The sequence below is a fragment of the Helicoverpa armigera genome, chromosome 16, assembly GCF_030705265.1.
Source record: "Helicoverpa armigera isolate CAAS_96S chromosome 16, ASM3070526v1, whole genome shotgun sequence".
Classification (NCBI taxonomy): domain Eukaryota; kingdom Metazoa; phylum Arthropoda; class Insecta; order Lepidoptera; family Noctuidae; genus Helicoverpa; species Helicoverpa armigera.
In genome coordinates this window covers 9,476,657-9,500,046 of record NC_087135.1, presented here as the reverse complement: position 1 = coordinate 9,500,046, position 23,390 = coordinate 9,476,657, and the positions used below count along the sequence as shown (strand labels likewise).

Here is a 23,390-nt window from a genome sequence, read left to right as displayed (position 1 = left end):
ATCCCCGCGACAAATCAGTCGGAAAACGTCTACTGAACTAAACCCGTAGCGCTTTCGCAAAGACTTTGATATTCAAAGATCGGGTAACCTTTTGCTACGGTACATTTGCTACGACGGCTTGCTACGCTACGTTTACTACGAACGAACTTACATTTATTATTGAAAATTTATGTCAACGCACGTTTTTTTTCACATTTTATTTAAGCTAGGTAAGTTTACAAGAAAAATTATAACGAAATAATGTAGAATAGTCATACTGGATTAATTTATAACGAATACAACACAAACTCCGGCCTTGAACGAAAGCCTTTGAGATAACCGTCTGGGTAATCTTCAAGAGCCATATAATACATCCATAATACCTCTAAAATCAATTGTCGATATCTACTCGTAGAATCCGGCCTCGCTGGTCCACGCATAATCTATGCAACGCTCAGTGGGGCAGGGCGCGCGACCCTTATCAGTGCCACAGTGCGCAGCGAGAGCTCGAAGCCTTCGCACGGTAAGCACCTAACACAACCTCTTTGCTATTTTTCTTACTTTTATTTTTCACTAGGCTGTATGTAGTACTAGCAAAAAATACCTTGATCATATTCTTAATTTGAATGTTTGAATTTTAAGGATTCTTTTTTTTTATTTTGTCGTTGGTTGTTGATTTTTTTTTCGTTTGAGTTTTTATTGTCCCGGCCAGTGATGTTCGGCCTATAAGTTTGGCCTTTTATTACTGATGTTGGGACTTTCAATTGATTTTTATGGGGTTTATGAATTAAAGTATTGGTGTTGGTCGTTTTAGTAATATGTAATCAACTTGTTAGTTTAATAAGTGTCTTTGTTTATGTTTTAATACGTAATTTATTTATGTTTACGTACCTTGTGTCAGCGACAGAATTAGGACACTTGTAGTTTTTTTTGTATTATTTAAAATAATACAAATTAAAGTCGCAAAAACAAAAAAAATATATATTAGCAGTACCCATATTTTCATAGGTATTAGCCGTGGTTGTTTTTTTTTTCACACATAAGTAATATGTAGTTGCATACTAGCATGTTATTTGAAACGAAGGATGTCTTATCGGACTTTACGATCGATAGATTATGCAAGATTATTATTTTCTCCAATAACTATTTTATTACTTTTTATTCACAATTGAAAATTAAAATATACTCTGTTTATAATTGTTTTGAAAAACAATGACTTTTTTACCATTATGCTAAAAACATACATTCCAACAGGATTGTAAGTGAGTACATAAAATAAAAAAACGTGAAAGAATGATTGATATTGGCAGCCTCCTTTTACAACGCCAATAACGACATCATATTGGAAGGTTTTGCGAGCTGGCAATACCTTTTCAATTAGGACCCTCGGCTTTATGCCGGAGAGTATAGCTACCTAGGTACCTATCTATACTGTTTTTGTTTATGTATGTTGAAATCTCTGAGACGTAGAAGAGTATATATGCAACACGTAGATAGTAAATTTTTGTGATGGATTATTTGTAATCCATAAACTCTAAAACGACTAGGCCAATTTTTAAAGTTCTTTCACTATTAGAAAGTTTCAGTTTCTGGGCTATATTTTATCCCGGTATGGTACTGTCCATACCGTACCCACGAGATGTGAGCGAATCCGCTTGAAAATGCTAGTTAATTATGTTTTCTTGAATTATTTCTTATTTAAAATTTCGCTTTAACTTTTTAAAACCGTAAATACTCAACTGCCAAACGAATTGTAGTGTAGACTAGGTACCTAATATAACATTTTACAGATGTTTTATCCGGGACATCGATTTAATATACCTAAATAACAACATTAAGTACACAAATAAAACATAGAAATACTTCATGTACAATATTATAAACAGTGGTAACAGACGATAAAACTTCATAAAACATACGAGTATATTTAAAAGGTACGATTACTATCTGTAGAGGTGAGCTCATAAAAAAGGTTTAATATTAAGGCTGTATTGTAAAGGGTAGGATCTCACAGATAACAATTTCCTACGCTTTACCGAGGTAAGTCGTATATCGTCTATAATAACTACACCTACCATACAGTTTGTTGTGTTATTTCAATGTTAAGTACGCATTTGCCGAATATTTTACTATACTCAAGGCTTTAGTATTTTTAATAGGTCTTTTTGTTACCTAGGATTGAACATTTTTTAATAGGTATTTTTGTTAATTAGGATTGAAGATTTTTTAGACATAGAAAGCTCCATATCCATTGACGTTACTAAATTTTTCGACTTCATATTGTTTATTTATTTTTACATATTTTTTCTTATTGCACGTACCTACCCATATTGCAATGGTCTGCAAAGTATGATAGGGTCACCTCTATTTAATGTTGCTTCATTATGCATGCAACACAGCTTAGCCGATTCGTTGAGAACACTCTACTATGTGAATCTTGCTAGTTAAGCTCTAAGATGGAGCAAAATATTGACAGCATTTTTTAAATATTCTATAGATATCTTGGTTTAAACGGCCTATAAAATTTCTGTAATCAAATAAATAACTTACATTGTTCGTAGGTATTTTAGGAATAGCAGACAACTCCTTCCCCAACATAGATAAAAAGAAGTCTAAATGTTATTCTGATAAAAAACTATATTACTGCCAAGTATCATCAAAATTAGTATTCGAATCAGACAGAGAAACGAACATACATCTTCGCGCTTATAATCATCATCATCATCATCTCAGCCATAGGACGTCCACTGCTGATCATAGGCCTCCCCCTTAGATCTCCACAGATACCTGTTGGAGGCGACCTGCATTCAGGGTCTCCGGCGACCTTTATAAGATCGCTTATAATATTAAGTAAGATAACAAGAATGCCCACTATGCCGAGTATTTCAGTCCTTCCTATACTGTCAGTGAAAGTTTTTAAAAGGACATGTGCATCGTATGAAAGGAGGTTCGAGTGGCGCGCCCCATTTATTAACCGCCTCCTTTGTTAGTAGACAATATGTCCGGCCGGCGGAAAGTTTCACGGACAGATCAATCAATTTTAAAGAGAATGGGGTGAGAAATTGTTGAGAGTTAAAGCTAGAAGGACGAAGTTTTAGAGTACAAGAGATTTTTATTTATTAACACAATCTAAAGCGTGGTATCACGGGATATCTTTGTGTAAAATGTAATCAGATTCTAAAAAGCATTCTTGTGTTAAAACCATAAAATCCAGAGAAGAAACTTAATTAAAATACTGAAGCAGTTTTCATAAAGTTAGTAAATAAAATTAAGCTCTAAAACTACATCAAGATTATGTGATAAAAAAACTTAATTTTATCAAAGTTAGTGTAATTCTTAGCTTCTATTATTAACAAGCCATAAATTAAAATGTAACCTGATTTAAAATTCTAATTTTCGCAATCACCACACAAGCGACTTTTAGTCTCTATTTCAGTAAATCAAAAATTAAACGTACAAAGCTTAATTGGCCGTTCTCTCTCAACATTTAATTAACGAAGCGCTCAACCGTCATATTTTGAGCTCAAAGCCTCTCTGAGGACTGACATTCATAGGTACATACAGTACGTACACTTAGTTATTCAAGATTAGCACTTAGTGACGTCGAAATACGGTTCAAAGTCGCTTGTGTGGCGTGCTTAAGATTCTTCGAATATTCGTAAGGGCAGCCTATTGTCATACCTTCTGGGCAAAGGCCTCTGGTTATATGGTAGTGTCTGAGTGACGGATGACAAAGCTTGCTTGGTAATTCTTGTAAATTAATTTAGATTACCTACCTATTGCTACACTATGTAATATAACTACCACAGTGGCCGATAATTTAAGGGTAATCAAAGTTTGGCTTGGTCGATCCGTGGTGGACAACCTGACCGTCTATGTCCCAATTTTCTCTTTATGTACAGTTTCCTCCGGTTTGATAAGTAGCTGAAATATCACAACATAGTTAGGAAATGGCTAGGCCGATAGTAATATGTATAGGGTTCCCGAAGTGATGATGGAATAAATGTGTAAAATAAAATAGGTAGTTTATTGGTTTTCCCAGCTTTCTCCTTAAAATGTAAAATGGCAGCCGAAGCAATATAGACCATGATATTACCCAATCAATTTGTCCCCGACATTCAAAGTACCGCCAATCGATAATAGGATTCTCTTCAGAATAAGTTTCCTAACATTTAGTATTACTTTAACTTTGAACTTTATGTCCTTTGTCTTAGAGTTCAGTTTGCTTTAACAGTTTTTTTAAATAAGCATTTCATTAAAGTGATTGGTTTGTATAAATTGAAGTATTTCTTTAATGTTATTTCTTTGTTAATGTGTTTCCGTCTGCGTTTACTTCGAAATGTAATAAATTATTTTTTATCACTATTCCTTCTTCCGTGGTTTTGCCTGCTGAACTACTACCTGAACATGGATAAAAAGTAGCCGGCATATTAGGTACTATCGCTATATAATATTACTATCAAGTTTCATCAAAGCCCATCTGGTAGTTTTAACGTTAAAATGTAGATTACATATGCATACATACTTACATCCTAAAAAACTTTGTAGAATTTTTATTTTACTTTTTGTGTCTAAGAGCAAGCAACATAATTTCATAAAAGATCCCATTATTCTAACGACTAATGACGAACCATTCCAAAAAGTCTCGAAAAACAAAGCCTGTTTTAAACAAGGATTAATATCCGTCCTTGTCAAAAATTCCCTGCTAATGGCTAGCAATAATGTCTCGTGAGGGCCTGAGGGAATGAGCGGCATTCCCTTCGAATCCTCCTCCCTTTCGACAAAGCCTTAAGCCTTGATGTACCGAGAAACGCAACCTTTTTGAAGGTTACCAAGCTTTTTAAACGGTTTTATTTAGCTCACCCCGTTTGTTTTTTATTAAACGGTTTTATTTAGCTCACCCCGTTTGTTTTATTATTTATTCATTCTTGGGTCAAATTTAGGAATTGAAATTTCAGTGCCTTCCTGTTGTCAGATTGATCTGAAATTTGGTACACACTTTTATTTCCGATGACAATACAATATAGTAATATCAATAACATTGCAAATCCAAGATGGCCGCCGGTACAAAATGGCGGATAACGTAGGTTTTATCAATCCCATCAATATGGGTATCAAATGAAAGTGCTCAACCAGTAGAATACAATGTACTATATAAAATTCTAATCCAAGATGGCGGCCTCTACAAAATGGCGGATAACGTAGGTTTTATCAATCCCATCAACATGGGTATCAAATGAAAGGTCTCAACAAGTAGAATACAATTTACTATGCAAAATTGAAATCTAAGATGGCCGCCGCTACCAAATGGCTGATAACAATTTTCAAACGGTTTTATTTAGCTCACCCCGTTTGTTTTATTATTTATTCTTGGGTCAAATTTAGTCATTCAAATTTCACCCTCTTCCTGTCAACCGATTAATCTGTAATTTTGTATACACCTTTTATTCCGATGACAATACAATATAGTAATATCAATAACATTGTAAATCTAATATGGCCGCCGGCACAAAATGGCGGATTACATAATATTTTTCCACAACCCCCTCAATATGGGTATCAAATGAAAGGGCTACACAAGTAGAATACTGTCAGCAACCCCAGCGGGGCCCAACAGGGCCAAGGCCTGCCTGAGTTGCGGGATTGTTTGAAAGAGTTACCGTGGCCCTGGTACATAAAAGGCCTACGACGAAACATAACTATTTTTTTTAGTCAGTTAGAGTCTGGCACTCCCTAACCGCTGCTGACCCAGGGAGGGGTCACTTGATGATTTTTGGCGTCGTAAAAAATTTGTCTTTTTTTAAATTAGATTGTAAAAAATTATCAGGTAAGAGACAGTGTAATAATGATGCACTAAATGAATTAGAATGAGGAATATTCGGTAGGTTTTCATTAAATACTAAAAACTAGAAAATAAAAAATCGGTAAAAAAACTTTTAAGTCAAACGGTTTTATCTTATGTGCACTGAAAACTAGAAAATAAAAAAATAGTTACTTACCTGTCAACCTACGTAGGTGGTCTTGGTCATATTAGACTAAAATAAAAACGTGGGGCCCCTCTGAAATCCTACCTATGGCAAAGCATATCTTTATACTTTGGTAGATCATGAGCTCGGCGTTCGCTGGTGAAGCCGCTACGGCTGATTATATTATTGATTGTCAAAATCTCCAGTTACGATTATAGTAAGTCGATGCAATCCACACCTATTATACCTCTAGAAGAAAGTACTACAGCAAAAGTTAATGGGCCCCACGTTTTTATTTTAGTCTAATATGACCAAGACCACCTACGTAGGTTGACAGGTAAGTAACTATTTTTTTATTTTCTAGTTTTCAGTGCACATAAGATAAAACCGTTTGACTTAAAAGTTTTTTTATTTAAGTAGGACCTCTATGGAGCTAGGATTAAAAAAAAATGTTGGTTGATTTGAATTTGGAATTAAGATTTCATGATGGCCGATTACGATAACAAATGAGTACCATTTGTTACAATGACATAATAATTATGTTTTTTTATTGGTAAATGAGGTGAAATTGTGAGTGTAATAGTGCCTCTGTATTTTCTTTTTTTTATACAATACTTACGTGCAAGTAATAATATTCTTGACAGATAAATAAATAATAATGATGTTTAGCAGAAACAAGTTCTATTGTTTTGTACACATGTCTCGAAAAATGTATGGAGTTCGCGAGTACAGTAAAAAGGTCCGGTTAAAAGTAAAAATTATTTCTGTTGCTAAAAATATGACATCATTTATTCACCATTGTTATACTGCCTTTCTATAGGCAATCAAACAATAGTTCTATCTAACAACTAGACACACACACATAGACACAATAACTTTATATGACCTCAATACGCCTACAACAAAACAATAGCAACACAAACACAGTTACGTAGCACGCTCGTAGCGCGTAGCCCGTAGCGTCGTAGCGTTGTCGTAGTCATGCGAAAGACAGGGAGAAATTATTAATTATTATTGTATTATTTTCTTGTCTCATGCTGTAGTAAGTGAGAAGATGAATGTTGGCATATCACAAAAAGTCTGTTAACTGTGTTAATGGTAAGAATATTATTTAATCGATTCTTATAAAACACCAGTGAAATGGTCAAAGAAATTCCAAGTGTTAGTTGTGGTCTTTAAAGGCAGTTTTTAATGAATTAAAGACGTATATGAATACAAAGAAAACTAAAAATAAAACAAAAAACCGGTCAAGTACGAGTCGAACTCGCGCACGAAGGGTTCCGTATTTATAAAACGGACAAAAAATAATTTATTCTAGTTTTCAGTATTTTTTGTTATAGAGGCAACAAAAATACATCATCTGGGAAAATTTCAGCTCTCTAACTATCACGATTCATGAGATACAGCCTGGTGATAGACGGACGGGCAGAGGAGCGAAAACAATAGGGTCCCGTTTTACCCTTTGGGTAAGGAACCCTAAAAATTGACTTGAGATCTAACAGTTTTCTATGCAAACAATTGCATTATTTTTATATTTTAATTCCGCTACCAAGAAGGTACAAACAAATCTTGTCAGAGTGTTAATCATGTCAGTAGTAAAATGATATCTATTCCTATAAACTACCTCCATGGTCCACGGGGTAATGAAGCTTGAAGATAACTACATATATACAGCCACGTCATCAATTGTGATGACATAGCCGAGTTAATATTGTCATGGTTCGTTAACGTTCATCACAAGAGGTGTCATGTGGATGAAATGTTTGTATTATCTACAAACGTATTTAATCTGTAGCACCTAATGTTATGAAGCTGGAGAGTTTGGTCTAATCTGAAGACCAAGTTATCCTTTTTGAAAAATGGTTTCATTTGTTATAGCAGCTTATTTATTGAGGAAGGCTAAAGGACTCCCTTACCGCTGCTAACCCACAGCGGGAGGGGTCATTTGATGATTTTTAACGTCGTTAAAAAAAAAGGAAGGCTAAAGGCTACTTTTTATCCCGGTGTGTCCATTTTCCAAGTCTACTGTTAATATTGTTTTTTTTTTTTTACTTATCTGCCCAATAAAAAAAGTCCAAGTCTTTTACAAGCAATAACGATCAACTTGCGTGGTAGTCACAACACTTCATCATCATCATCATCTCAGCCATAGGACGTTCACCGCTGAACATAGGCCTCCCCCTTATATCTCCACAGATACCTGTTGGAGGCGACTTGCATCCAGCATCTTCCGGCGACTTTCACAACACTTAGTCACAGTTTTATCTCAGAATTCAATTGAAATATCATAAGAATTTATCCTAACTACAATAGAATATATACTTAACTCAGTAACACATATGTAAAAGCACAAAAAACGTAAGTTACCCAAGAATGTTACATTATTCATTTGATTTGGTTCGCTCGGTTGGAGCGCACCGACCCGGCCTTATTGACTACCAAATACTTTTAGCTGCTAGGTACGGTACAGAATAATGGTATAAAATTCTTATATTGGTGGAGTATTTATCATATATGTAATAGATTTTGGTGTAGAATCATAGGCTTCTTTAAAAACGTCATGCCATGTGGTCCCAAAAGTAAATACACCTCTTAATTTTCGTCTTTTTAATTTTTGCTTTAATACCTAAAAGGGGAAACTTCAACTTCACTTCTCTTATGAATAGATAACACGCCATATTTATAGCTCACAGCGAATATTATATTTTCTATAGGCTACGAATAATATAGATCGTGATCACTAAATTATTGCAATGTCAAAATATAAAACGCTATTGGCTGCTCTAATTATTAGAATTTTCACATAATGTGACCTGTATCTCTCTGTAAAAAAAGAAATCACGACATGTATTGAAAACGACTGTTTCGAAACCTCAGCTAAAATGTAGTTGGAACAACTAAAGAGATAGCCTGGCAAAAATAATTAGTAGGAAACGATCGACTGCGCTCGGGAGCGCTCGTGCTCGGCCGATCGAGACGCCCCCATCAGACACACCCTCCCACTGAATTTATTGAAAATTTCACTTTATACGCTATGTTTTTCCACTAAAACTTAGGTATAATGGAAAACTGAGATGAAAAGGAAAGTTTCAAAATACTATGAATAAGCTTTATCGAGTGGATCTGTTTGATTAATGAATATTATAATTAATTTTACTAATTCTATCTGAGACTTATTTATCTCTGGATCTACGAAGGCGATTCTAGAAATAGTTATACAAGTTGAAAGCTTTTATCTTGATTCTTCATTAAGATTTTCAATAGTCTTGTAGTGTATTTATATTTGACACGGTTTGATAAAATAAATGCCTTTGGATCTCAAAAGGCAAAATTACATTGGGTTTTTGTTATTCGGGCTCTACTAAAGGCAGGAGGCTTCCATCAAACCTTAGGTAGTTATATCTAGACTCAGTTGAGTTGTATCACGTATGCTGAGATGAGTAACACACACAGAAATCCTCAGATCTACAGTCGTCTACGGATTCTATAGATCCCACAAGAATTCTATTTTCAAATAAGTTAATCAGGTATTATATAACATATAAGAAAAAATATTTAAAAAGTTGACCCTTTTGTGTAAAATTAATAGAATGAATTACATTCGGTCGATTGAAGGCACACAACTTGGCACATACAGTTAGGTGTATTCCACCTTCATGCATTATTTACAGCCATCGCCCGTTCTCAAGTTCCACGAAATATCACCAATTATACTGGCCTAGGTCGAGCACTTACTGTGCCCTAGCTTCGTATAAGTTATATTTCTTAGAAGTGCATTTTTGTTCTATTGTGCTATCTAATCTATCATTCATTTATTACCACAAAACTAGTGTTGTCACAAGAAAACTGTTATAAATTAGAACTCCCATTTTAGTTTTTGCCAATTTTTTTCAGAACTTTTGCTGAAGAAACATCTGAAGTTGTTTTGTTATTTCAAAGCATGAAATATGAGCAATACGAGCCATTTGGCATCCTATACGTTCCTATAAATGAGATAAATAAGTTATTAAACTTCTGTCTGCCAATTCCAGATGGCGCGCTTCGTAACGATAACCCCTGATATGAGCGAGGCTGTCATTCTTCACCTGAGGAACAACTTCTTCGCTGACGAGCCTCTGAACAAGGCGGTGTCTCTCTGCCAGCGAGGTGAACCTCATGCGGCGTTGGAGAGACTCTGCGCGGTCACTATCGCTGATGGGCTGTCGGTCGCCGCTGTTGAGGGAGATACGGTAGGTGGTCAGGATCTCCAAGTATGATGGTTAGTTAGTAGGAACGACATGGAGGGAGCCTAGGTAAGTAGATAGGATAGACCCTTCGGCTATAGAAGTTTTCGAAAAAAAACTTTTAGTATTGGCACTCAAGGGGCTTCAGAGGAAAAATAAAAGGCTTTTGGTGGGTAAGAACATTCTTTTCAGCTTTATTCACATTGTTAGAGATTTTTTGAACATTTCCTAACTCTTAGGTACGGAAACTGGTTTCTACGCGAACAGATTAAATATTATTTTGTCGCCAGTTTATTTAAAGAGGCAATACAAATATACAAATGACCATAAAGATCAGCCGATTAAAATTACCAATGCAACTGTTTCCAGGTGCTGGGAGTGGGTCTGAACGGCATCTTATGACCCGGCGACATCGAGCAGTCGATCGAGAAGATCCAGCAGTCGTCAGACGAGAAGTACAACAAGATCTTCACTATCCTGTACTCCGTCAGCCAGGAACTCGACCTGTTTAACACTTTCCAAGTGAGTTTATAGCCGTACGTGGAGTTTTAGTAAGTTTGTTGCGTACCTAAACCCAGCCCAAATACATCGACTTAAAACTACTTTAAAACTTGTAAGTAAAAATCGTTTTTGAACAGTTTTGCGAAAACTGGTGTTTATGTTATAGCTGAACTTGAGCCTTACACCTTACACGCTTTATTTTGAAATGGATGCGAATATTACCCGATCAAGATACTAAGTACCTATATATTAACCTTGAAGTAGGTAAGTAATTAAAATATTAACTACTATTTCAGGTAGACAAAATTCTAGAATGCAGGATAATATCGGTGGACCAGCAGGCCAGGGGACGCGGCCTCGCCAAGGAGCTGATGTCCAGGAGCATAGACATCGCCAAGGAAAATGGATTCAAGGTATATATAAACTCATACAATTTCTACACTTACCCTGAAACGAATAAATATATTCGTTTGTAATGTTGGATTTAGAAACAGTCGCGAAGTCCGACACTCAAAGAATAATATCTGGATACCAACCAACTTGGTTGGTTGAACTAAATAATTCCTACATTAAAAACTCATAGATTGTAAAAGGACAGTGTAGCCTATTAAAAGTGAAAGAATATCTATAGAAAATGGTAGTTCCTTATATGCATTTGTGTTTAGTTTACTTAGTATCGATCCATTTGTAGTAGTAAATTAATATTCATTATTTAGGGTAGACAGCTTTATTTGGATCCCCTCTGCGTTTGAAAAGCGATTGTAAAAGGACAGTGTAGCCTATTAAAAGTGAAAGAATATCTATAGAAAATGGTAGTTCCTTATATGCATTTGTGTTTAGTTTACTTAGTATCGATCCATTTGTAGTAGTAAATTAATATTCATTATTTAGGGTAGACAGCTTTATTTGGATCCCCTCTGCGTTTGAAAAGCGATTGTAAAAGGACAGTGTAGCCTATTAAAAGTGAAAGAATATCTATAGAAAATGGTAGTTCCTTATATGCATTTGTGTTTAGTTTACTTAGTATCGATCCATTTGTAGTAGTAAATTAATATTCATTATTTAGGGTAGACAGCTTTATTTGGATCCCCTCTGCGTTGTCCCACTAACCTATATTGATGTTTTACTCGCGTAATGCACGCAACTTTCGGTAATGTCAACAAGAGGGCCCTATCGAAATATACCGAGCATCGATTCATTAAAAAAAATAAAATGAATAGAAATTATTGACCTAATTAACGTTAATTCAACTTTAATCATCAGAATTAAATATTCAAAAGACAATCAAGAAAAACATTATTACACATCATTAAAATAGATTTAAAGGTCTCCAAAGTTTTGACGCCGACCACCGAGCCGAGTCGATTGACTGAATTTCTGAACGTAACGTAAGGCAACTAAATCTTTTGGGATAGTTACTAACCCCTAGAAACAACTAACTGAGGAATAAATTTACAAACGTAAACATAACTTAAATCAACTTGTTTCCAGCTATTCAAAGCCGACGCGACCGGAGCCTACTCCCAACGCATCTGCAGTTCTCTAGGCATGGAGATCATCCGCACAGTCCGCTATGCCGACTACAGAGACGCCTCGGGAACTCCTGTCTTCGACGTACCACCTCCTCATAACGCCCTCGCCATCATGGTGCGGAAAATACCCTGAACATCTGGTCAAACAGTACTTTATTTTGAAATACGTTCAAAATAAGAGTTTTTAGAATCATCGGCACGAATCTTGATTTATTAGCAAATAACCAATCCCGAGTGACGGCTATGACGCGATGCGTTGCGGGCCAATCACCGCTTTAGCCCGCCCCCGCGCCTCACTTCATACCACAAAACTGACCCAATAAATTACTTCTCCGCAGGTGAAGGTCAGCGCTCAAGAATCGTGCCGATGATTATATGCGATACAAAAATGTTGTTTTGTTGATCCGGGCGATAGATAATAATGATTATTTTCAACCTTCAGCCGCTCATGACTCTGTTGTCCCCTTGTTGCATGTTTCGTGATTAGTTTCAAAGGGCCCGGTAAGTTAGCTGGCGTTCCCCACCTGTCCTTTTTACATGTACTTATTACTAAATTGTCGTCATCAGGTGCCATAGTATTATAGTTTCATTAAAGTTTTCTCAAAAGGGCTTTACCGTGTCGGTTTCGTCCCCACGTTCGTCTTTTCAAAAGTCCAGGATTAACCCGGAGCGTAAATTTACGCAAGACAAAATTGATCATTTATCTATTGTTTTATAATTAGCGACATAAAAAACTGCAAAACTGATTAATTGTTTTAACGATACATTTTATTGTCCATAAAAATAATTTTAATTAGTAATAACTGTATGCGATTTATTTAATGACATGGAATGGAGTATACTTAACTAATTAGATTGCCAGTTGTAAGATATTGTTGAGACAATAATTACATACTTTTGATGTTTAACAGAAAAGTAGAACACATAATTTTTTTTAATGTTAGCGTGCTTTTGGGATCTTCCTAAAAGTCTATTCACTTTTAGGATAAAATGCTACATTTATCACACTTTCAAAGCATAAGTGAACATCCTATTTTAATAAATAATTAATACACTTTAAAATAAAAAGATAATGGTGTTCTTTCATATTTGGTTAGCTTATAAAACATGTTAATTAAATTCCTTTTATTTGTTTTTACTAAAGAAATGTTTTATTTGTGGTAGGTGTTATGGCCAATAAACTCAATAAATACTTAGGTTATTAAAGAGTATTGTATATTAAACCATAGCGCAAATTAAGCACAATTTTTAAATATTATGTTTTTTGTATTAAGTACATAATAAAGATTTTTTTTTTAATAAGTATTAAACTGTGTAAACACTTAAAAGTAAACGTACAATATTTGTTATCGTAGTGAGTATATTCGTGTGCTGAATTGTTTGAAAAAATTACTGTGAATGAAGTTGAATAAAAAAAAACCCCTGGTGTATAGTTCCGAACTTTTTAGGGCCTAGATAGAGTTACATTCTTCTCTCGATTAAAAAAAGAAAAGAAAATACGTCTTGGTTACTTGTATGTTTCTTATACATTCACATTCAAAATGTTTTAAAAATATATATACATATACTTACGTAAAATGTATTTTATTGTTTAAAATCAATATATTTTATACTTACAAAAAATACTAAATTCTATACATTTTATCGGAAAACATTTTATACTAACTTTGATAACTTTACTATTTTAACAGTATTTAAAAACTATATGTATATTTTATCGTTTGTAGTGAATTTACACTTCTATTATCTGTAGTTACTATTAATAATATTAAAAAAAAAAACAATATTATCGAAACTTTAAAAATCACGTAAAATGTTGAAAACGCTGATATAATATCTATAATAATTTATCTGTGTTAGATAAAGTAGTCACTGTTGTTGAAGTTGTATTCAATATAACGGATTATATTAAAACTACAAATATAAGAAAATATGCATTTTCATTTATTACCTACTTTATCTACCTATTTCCCAGCCCTGATTTGCATTTACTCATTGTAACGTAAATTAGATAATTATTATAACGTAGAAAATTAAATAGAATCCATTACTTTTATACATATTTATTTACTTTTTATTCGGTTTTAATCCGGTTAGACTGGAAAAAGATGACTATTTACTTTTAATTAGAAATTATATATAAAATTATAAAATATTAATGCTAACCAAAATTCGTTCTGTCCCTACTGGTCTAATGACATTTGCTATTTACCGAAAAATATTTTAATACGACATATATATAATCAAAGTTTAATACATACTTTTTACTTAAACACCCCTAAATTAAAAGCTTTTCACATTGACATTTGCCATCGACAACAATTCCTTGCTAAACCGATAGATGGCGCTGATCATTTACGGCTCATTTCTGAATCGCGGTGTTAAGATTCTCCGCGATTGAATGACCCTCCCCGGTAACTTTCGTTCGGTATCGCTTCTCGGCCTTTTGGCTAAGATCAAAGTGTAGTATCTGTTCTTTTCAGCTTAATATCTGAAAGTTCCCTCACTGAGGGACCAGCATATTAAACTGATTTTTGTAAACTGACGGGATGTTCGGGGCTCGCTCCACTCCTGTCACGGGTCGGCCCGGCATTGCAGTGCCGCCGGGATCGGCCCACATATTAACATGAAAATTCGGCATAATCTTAATTAGGAGCAATGATGTGAAAAGAATTCATTGTAAATGTCAGAATGAGAATTCACTCGTAGGAAATAGCATGAGTAGTTATGTTATATTTTAATCTACACTAACATTATAAAGAGGACAACTTTGTTTGTTTGGTTGTAATGAATAGGCTCAAAAACTATTGGACCGTTTTAAAAAATTCTTTCACCATTCGAAAGCTACATTATTCACGAGTAACATAGGCTATATTTTATCCCGGTACTGGCAGTAGTTCCCCCGGGACGCGGCCGGGTGAAACCTCGGGAAAACGGCTAGTGTTATAATAAACACAACTTTAAGGGCTGATTTTTCAATCGCCAGATAACTCCTATCTGAGAAATATTTTTAAGCCCTAAAAAAATGTCCCATAGTGAATTATTATTAAGTAGATAGAATTACTACTCGGAATTAAAAGCAAAAGCCGATCAAAGAAAACTCTTCTGTAGAAACTATTCAGATAAACCTACATAATATAATAAATACTAAAATTATTCTATGAATTTAAACACAAAGAATTAAGATGGCTATAATTAAGTACTTACGTACCCATTCAAGATAGTAAATTGACATTTTACAAGGTTTATATTTAGGTATTGGACGCACAAGGTATTTTGGAAGCTGCGTAGAAATCTGTACGATACCTTCTTCTCCTACCTACTTGCGCCATAGGGTATCGGGGATCCACTGCCTGTTTGATCAGACAATTATTGGCTTCTTTCGTGGTTTACGATTAATTTCGATGTAAAGGGACTTTCTGAAATGAAGAAAGAAAGAAGAAAAGAACACACTTACACGGTAAATTGTGAAGAAAAACTGCAGGTTAAGTTTGCATGCTCATTTCAAAGGGGTATGATTCTTAATATATATTGCTTTTAGGTTGTTAATTTGATGTATCTTATTTTGCCGACAAAACAAAACCGGGCAACTAATCAGCCTAGTGCGTTAAGTTTTTTAAAGTACTAAAATACTCTAGTATTTCTGTCACCTTTGAAGTAGTTTTGATCTTAAGTGATTTCAACTGTTTGATTTAAACTTTGAGAATAGTGTACTTTAGGTAGTCCCGAAAATAACACTTTCTTGAAATAGTATTTCAATAACTTAATCACATTAATTTACACTTATAATTTACAAGTTGGTTGGTTTTAGAAACACAATTTAAATGTAGCCTATATTTTGTTTATTCTATACTCAATATTCATTTTATTGCATTCCTCAGTGTGTTTCTAAGGTGGTGAATTATAATTCATGAGATCATCATGGACCCTGTCGGGCACAGCAAAGTAAAACTAAAAGTAAAAGTAGGAGAGACGAAGAGAGCTTTATTAGGGTCTACTATATTATCTAGTGACCGTTGCTTTCATAAATATATAACTTTTTTTAAACATTAGAAAATACTATATCCTCTCTAGTAGTCTCTCATCATCATCATCATCATCATCTCAGCCATAGGACGTCCACTGCTGAACATAGGCCTCCCCCTTTGATCTCCACAGATACCTGTTGGAAGCGACCTGCATCCAGCGTCTTCCGGCGACCTTTATAAGGTCGTCTGTCCACCTCGTTGGTGGACGTCCTACGCTGCGCTTGCTAGTCCGTGGTCTCCACTCCAGCACTTTTCGGCCCCATCTGCCATCTGCTCTGCGAGCAATATGGCCTGCCCATTGCCACTTCAACTTGCTAATCCGGTGGGCTATATCGGTCACTTTGGTTCGTCTACGGATCTCCTCGTTTCGGATTCGATCACGTAGAGAAACACCGAGCATAGCCCTCTCCATAGCTCGTTGAGCGACTTTGAGCTTTGAGATGAGGCCGATAGTGAGAGACCACGTTTCGGTGCCGTAAGTCATCACTGGTAACACACATTGGTTGAAGACTTTCGTCTTGAGGCACTGAGGTATGTCGGACGAAAAGACATTGCGTAGTTTCCCGAACGCTGCCCAGCCGAGTTGGATTCGGCGGTTGACCTCTTTCTCGAAGTTGGACCTACCTAATTGGACTACTTGTCCTAGGTAGATATATGAGTCAACAACTTCGAGTACCGAGCTTCCAACAGAGACTGGTGGGCTGAACATGGACATTTGACATAATTTTCGTCTTGTCCATGTTCATTTTCAGGCCCACCGTTGTGAAACTCGGTCGAGGCCCTCGAGCATCATACTGAGTTCCTCCATCGACTTTGCCATGACTACGATGTCGTCGGCAAACCGAAGGTGAGTGATGTATTCGCCGTTGATGTTGATGCCAAGTCCTTGCCATTCCAGGAGCTTGAAGGCGTCTTCCATTGCGGCGGTAAACAGTTTCGGGGAGATAACGTCCCCCTGTCTTACGCCTCTTCTCAATGGAATCGGCTTCGTGCTATGCTCCTGTACTCGGACCGACATGGTGGCGTTATTATACAAACACTTCAACACCTCGATGTACCGATAGTCAATATGGCATCGCTGGAGTGACTCAAGTACCGCCCATGTTTCCACCGAATCGAAGGCTTTCTCATAGTCCACAAACGCTAAGCATAATGGCAAGTTATACTCCTCGGTCTTCTGTATAACTTGCCGCAGCGTATGGATGTGGTCTATGGTACTAAAGCCTCTTCGGAAACCGGCTTGTTCGGGAGGCTGGAAGTCATCAAGCCTGTGTTCGAGACGGTTCGTGATAACCCTTGAAAACAGCTTATAAACATGGCTTAGAAGTGTGATGGGTCTGTAGTTCTTCAACAGGCAGTTGTCACCTTTTGAAGAACAACACCACCCCACCCCTGCTCCATGCTTCAGGCGTTTTGCCCTCGGACAGGACGGAGTTAAAGAGCTTCTGGAGGACTTTAAGTACCGGTGTTCCACCCGCTCTCAGAAGCTCTGAAGTGATTCCGTCCTCACCCGGCGCCTTGTTGTTCTTAAGCTGCTTCAGGGCCATCCTAATCTCGTACAGACTGATGTCCGGGATATCTTCGGTATAATGTCGGGACAGCTTGGCTCTTGGATCTCCTGCCAAGCTGTTGACGGGCTTTGCGACCGAAGTGTATAACTGTCCATAGAACCTCTCAATCTCGCCTAAAACCTCTGCCTTGGTCGACGCTATGCTGCCATCCTCCCGTTTCAGCTTAGTCATCTGGCTTTGCCCAATAGACTTGTCCTTTGCGAACACTTTGGAGCCTTGGTTTCGCTGTATGGTCTCTTTAACACGATTCGTATTAAAGAGACGCAGATCGTGTCGCAAGGACTTGGATATTCGTCTATTGAGCTGCCTATATGACTTCGCGTCGTGGGAAGACTGCAACTGTAGCAAGCGTCGTTCAGCCATGAGGTTTAAGGTTTGGTCGGTCAGTTTATGAGGCCTATCTTTACGGCAAGGTCTAAAAAACTTAGCCCCTACCGTGCGGACAGTTTCCACTAGCCCGTCGTTGATCTCGTCCACTGACACTAAGTTCTCGAGGCAAGCAAAGCGATTAGAGAGCTCGAGTTGAAAGCTTTCCGGGTTTTGAATATGGGACCGAGTAGGTCGGAGCGTAGACTTCATCAGACTGGACCTTTCAAGTTTAACATTGATATTCAGTGAGGCTCTTACGATTCGGTGATCGCTTCCGGTTTTTACCCTGTTGATCACAGAGACATCACTGAATATCCGTCTCTTGTCGGTCATGAAGAAGTCTATCTCGTTTCTCGTGAAACCATCGGGACTCAACCAGGTCCATTTCCTGTGAGGCGGCTTCTGGAAGAAAGAGTTCATCATGAAGAGTTCCTCTTTCTCCAGAAAGTCAGCCAGCCTCTGTCCCCTAGGGTTCCGTTGCCCATATCCAAATTGCCCCACTCTCAACTCATCACCGCTTTTCTTGCCCAACCTAGCGTTAAAATCCCCCATAACAACAGTGAAGTGGGTTTTGGAACTATGTATGGCCCTACTTACGTCCTCATACATAGTCTCCACCTCATCATCGGAGTGTGACGAGGTCGGTGCGTATACCTGAATGACCTTCAGCGAATATCTTTCGGATATTCTGAGTATTAGGTATATCACCCTGTTCGACACACTGTCGATGGTTGTTATGTTGTTTACGAGGGACTTGTGAACGAGAAACCCGACACCACCTTGGGACTTTTGGTCGCCCTCCCGGTAGTAGAGCAAGTTACCAGACTTCAGGGTTACGGTGTCCTCTCCCTCTCTACGGACTTCGCATAACCCTATAATGTCCCAATGTAACTTGCTCAACTCCTCTTCCAGCTCGCAGATCTTTTCGTCAGTCCTCAATGTGCGTATGTTGTGTGTTACCAGGGCCAGTCGTCGTGGGGGTGGGTAGCCGGATCTCTTCCGGAGATTCTTAGCACCCCCTGCTCCGCCGTTACCTTGACCGCTACCCGCGCCAGGGATAGCGGAGCTGCCGGGGACTGGGGGCCTGGTTTCTGTGCTTCTCATTGGGGGGTAATTGCCTTTAATCGCCACGCTTGGCAGGCGGGTTGGCGATCGCAGTGAGGGTATGCAGTACGCGGAGGACGCTGCTGCCCGACCTCCGGTTTGTCCCTTAGTCGCCTCTTACGACACCCACGGGATGATTTGGGGGGAGCGCAATTCTAAGCCGGCGTCCCACGGCATAGTAGTCTCTCGCGTGAGAGGTATTACTGTAAAGAAAGAAATCAGTTGAATACTTTCATTAAAGTATCTAGATCTTTTTTAGAAATATTTCCCCAATGTACTCGCTAATTTTATAAATTCGAAAGTAGTAGTCTATCTAGATCTTTTTTAGAAATATTTCCCCAATGTACTCGCTAATATTATAAATTCGAAAGTAGTAGTCTTTTTACTATAGAACCGATTGAAACAATATTTGGTACACAGACAGTCCAGACCTGAGAGAAGACTTACACCATTTTTAACCGCATGCGAGCCGCAGTTACTTCAAGATGCACGTAAGAACTGCTTTCCCATCTAAATAATCAATAATCCACAAAACAATAAACAAAATTGCTACAGTATTTGCTCACGTTATCTAAGACTGAGCCAATAAAATCAAGTGGCGCCGGACAGTCGCGCCGCGCTGGGAGCCTGCCAACCATTGATTGTGATTGTACCAGTGGAAGCATGGCGGATTTTTATGTGGGAACTGTGGGATTTGAGATGGGGACCTAACTTAAGTTGTGTTAATTTTAAGTAGGGTGTAGTACCTAGGTAGTAAACCTTTGGGTAGGCTTGGCTTTAACACACAGTAAAAGAGTAAAATAAAACAGTAAACTAGTATACATAGCTTCCACCAGTCGTTCCACCCGCATCTCGTGGGAAACTCTGCTCGAACCCGGATAAAAAGTAGTCTATAGCCTTCGTCGATAAATGGGCTGTCTAACACTGAAATTTTTTTTCAAATCGGACCAGTACTTCCAATCGGACAAACTCTTCAGCTTTATAATAATAAGTACCTGTAGATTAGGTGTCAGAATTATGGAATAATTCTACCCTCTGCAGATGGAGCGAATGTCGCACTTGTACCAACTGAAGAAGATGGAATGCTAAAAGTGATCTCAAACGTGTCTGTTTAGTAAGGCGTCCTCGGTTTGACTTCCAATCCAAGATTTTTTTTTCAGCGGCAAACCTGGATCTGCCAGCCCCGATATTTTCCCCAAACACACAAAATAAACAAAAATAGATTATTGTTTATGCATAATGATCCATTCATTATCACTCATCTACTTAAAAGAACCAAACATTTTTTTTATTAGATATATAAAATGTATTATGTAAACTAATTTGACACAAACAATACACAAAACTTGAGTACATTAACCTAAAAGATTTCAATGTATTAATATAGTCTGTGTATTACTTACATTGTTTACTTAATGGCGGAGACGATTTTAGGGTTCCGTTATCTTAGAACTTTCTCGAATTTACTAAAATGCTTAGTTTTCTATAGTTTCTATTCGGAGTACTAAGTAAAAATATGCTTGCTATTCTGCAATATACTCTAAATTCTTATTTGTTTTTAATTAATACCTTTACCATTTTTAACATTAGGTGAATAAATGCCTACTCAAATGGAGCTTTGGTATAGTCAAACGAGTAGAAACGGTAGTAGATCATATACATAAATCATAATGATTATTATTATGTAAAGTACATATTTAGAAGTGCGTGTTACAACCTCGATATTGTAGCTACAAATAAAAAACTAAAGTAATGATACTTAGTAAAGCATTTTTTTTTTCATTTTTCATTTCAATGTTATAACTATAAGGCATGGTTAACTTAATATTTCTGCACTAGCAATGGTAGTGTATGTGTGAAACAATATTTAATGTAAAACCTCAACATACCATACGCTAAGAAATAAACGATATTCTATTCTATTTCATTGGCTTCGAGCTGCGAATGTTGACTACGACTTGTAAAAGTACGCATTTAACTTCCATAAAGTATTAAAATAAATAAAAAAGCTACAGAACCCACATTCCTCTATAATAAATAAATCAAACAAGCTTGTCCACTTTTATGCGACTGTCAATATTTCAGTACATACATACTGCGTAGCTACGCCGGCTACGAGCTACGCGCCTACGCGTCTGCTACGATCTACGAACGGGTGACATTATAAAGGACAGAATGTCCTTTATTTATCAATGGGCTACCATTGAAAAGGACACCCGAGTAATTTGGGCTTTATTAAGTACTTTCAATGTGATTATTTATTTTTATTTTAAACATTATGTTAAAAGGTTTTTCGTGTTTCGGATTTGTTAAATGGTAGCTTTTTTGCAATTTTTTTCAGGTGTCGTGAATTTTGTAAAAGTCTTTATATATTCGTTATTTTTTTATTGGTATAAGAGTGATTTCTAATAAGCCTACCCAAAGTTACATTGATAGTTTGCAATTTTATTTAAGAGCTATACGTAAAATTACTCAACTTAATATGTACACTTGTTATATATACATTTATGTAAGTGCTGTATATTGAGCATCCATTTAATTTGTACTTCAGCGTAAGTAAACATAATGCTATGTATGTCAGGTACACTCAGGCTAACGTGAAAATTACCATAATGACGGGAAGTGTGTACATTTACTCTTGTCACTATAAATAGATGTATTATATAAGCTATTTATTTTAGTTGTCCATTAGCTGAAGGTACTTAATTTTGAAATATAATTGTGTATTAAATAAAATAGAATGTATGTATGTTTGCTGTATCTATATGACTAACTATCCAACAGATTCTGATGATACTTTGCTATCTGTAACACACATTATGGAATGTAAATAAATGAATATGAATAAGTTTGTCTGTTTTTACCTTCTTAGCTTAGCAGCCGCACTAGCATTGCAGCGTATATATATAGAACACTAGCTTCCGCCCGCGGCTTCGCACGCGTAGAGTTCGGACATCGAGTTTCCAGAATTTTCTTTGCTATAAACCTCACGGAGCCCAAGACCTTTCCAACGAATGCAAAACCGTGGAAATCGGTTCGTGCATTCTAAGGTTATAGCGTCAGGGAGGAAAACCCGACTTATTTTTATATAATAGATTACATTTAATCGAAACAAAAACCCTGAATTATTTTAAAGAGAAGAATGGTTGTGTTCGTCAAATTAAGTAATTCATAACATTTGCAGAGTTAATGAGCTCAATAGTTCATACCAACGAAGTAGATTATCATCAACCCACCACATTTCTACGGTAAATAGCCAAAATTCTAAGATCAAGCTATAATAAGCTTTCAATACGCTTATCTCCCAAATCTAGATTCGATGTTCCTTAATATTTCTAAGAACACAACTAAATAAACAGTAGAATACGTCATTACAGTTCGAAACAAATCTCATTTATATACAGCATTTATCGAGCAATCGCTTCAATAGAACTACTTACTGATACACGGGCTGAGAATCCTGGGAACGAGTTAATTCTAAAATTAAACATCCATTCAACAAGGCTGAATGTGGACTGTGAAAGAAATAACTCCCTAGTGAATCACCCTCTACGTAGGTATATAAGGCAGGGGTTTCCCGAACTTCGCCAGTATCATGCCGACGATGGAAGGGATACCACGCGCCCTCGCCGCCCCCACAAACTTTTTACGTATCACGAAACATGGAAACTTTCCCATTTGATAAGGTAAGACTATTTATTTTTAAATTGAGACTTTTATGCTTTTTTATCGTTAGTGGCCAGTAATGGTAGCAAATTAAACCCATTGAAACTGTGCGGAACTTTTAAATCGATTTCCATTTTCCTAGTTAAAAATAGTTTGTTGTTCTAGGTATTTCGTGTTAGATTCCTTTTAATATTTTCAGTATGCAGGCCGGTGAGCGTTTTAATTGACGGTGCTGCGTATTTTCTTAAGTATTACCATAAAAAGCTAACTACCACTAATTGCAATGAGTAATTGACGTTATAAAACTTCTCGCAACAGTTATAAATTTTACTGGGCTTATGAGTGCAATGTTTTAACACCGTTTTCATATATTAAACAAAATAATAAATTTAAAAAATGCATTTATACACATGTTTAGTGAGGTGAGTTAGTGAGAAACTATTTTATACAA

The 23,390-nt window shown here is 36.6% G+C and overlaps 1 non-coding gene and 1 pseudogene across 1 annotated transcript; both read left to right on the top strand.

The window, feature by feature from the left end:
* The first annotated feature begins 376 nt into the window (after window positions 1-376).
* LOC110372156 (uncharacterized) lies at window positions 377-12,617 on the top strand (annotated as a pseudogene).
* A 2,014-nt stretch (window positions 12,618-14,631) lies between these two features.
* LOC126055485 (U2 spliceosomal RNA) lies at window positions 14,632-14,824 on the top strand. Its single transcript, XR_007511472.2, has one exon. It is a non-coding gene; the product is annotated as a U2 spliceosomal RNA (small nuclear RNA).
* The last annotated feature ends 8,566 nt before the right edge of the window (window positions 14,825-23,390 follow it).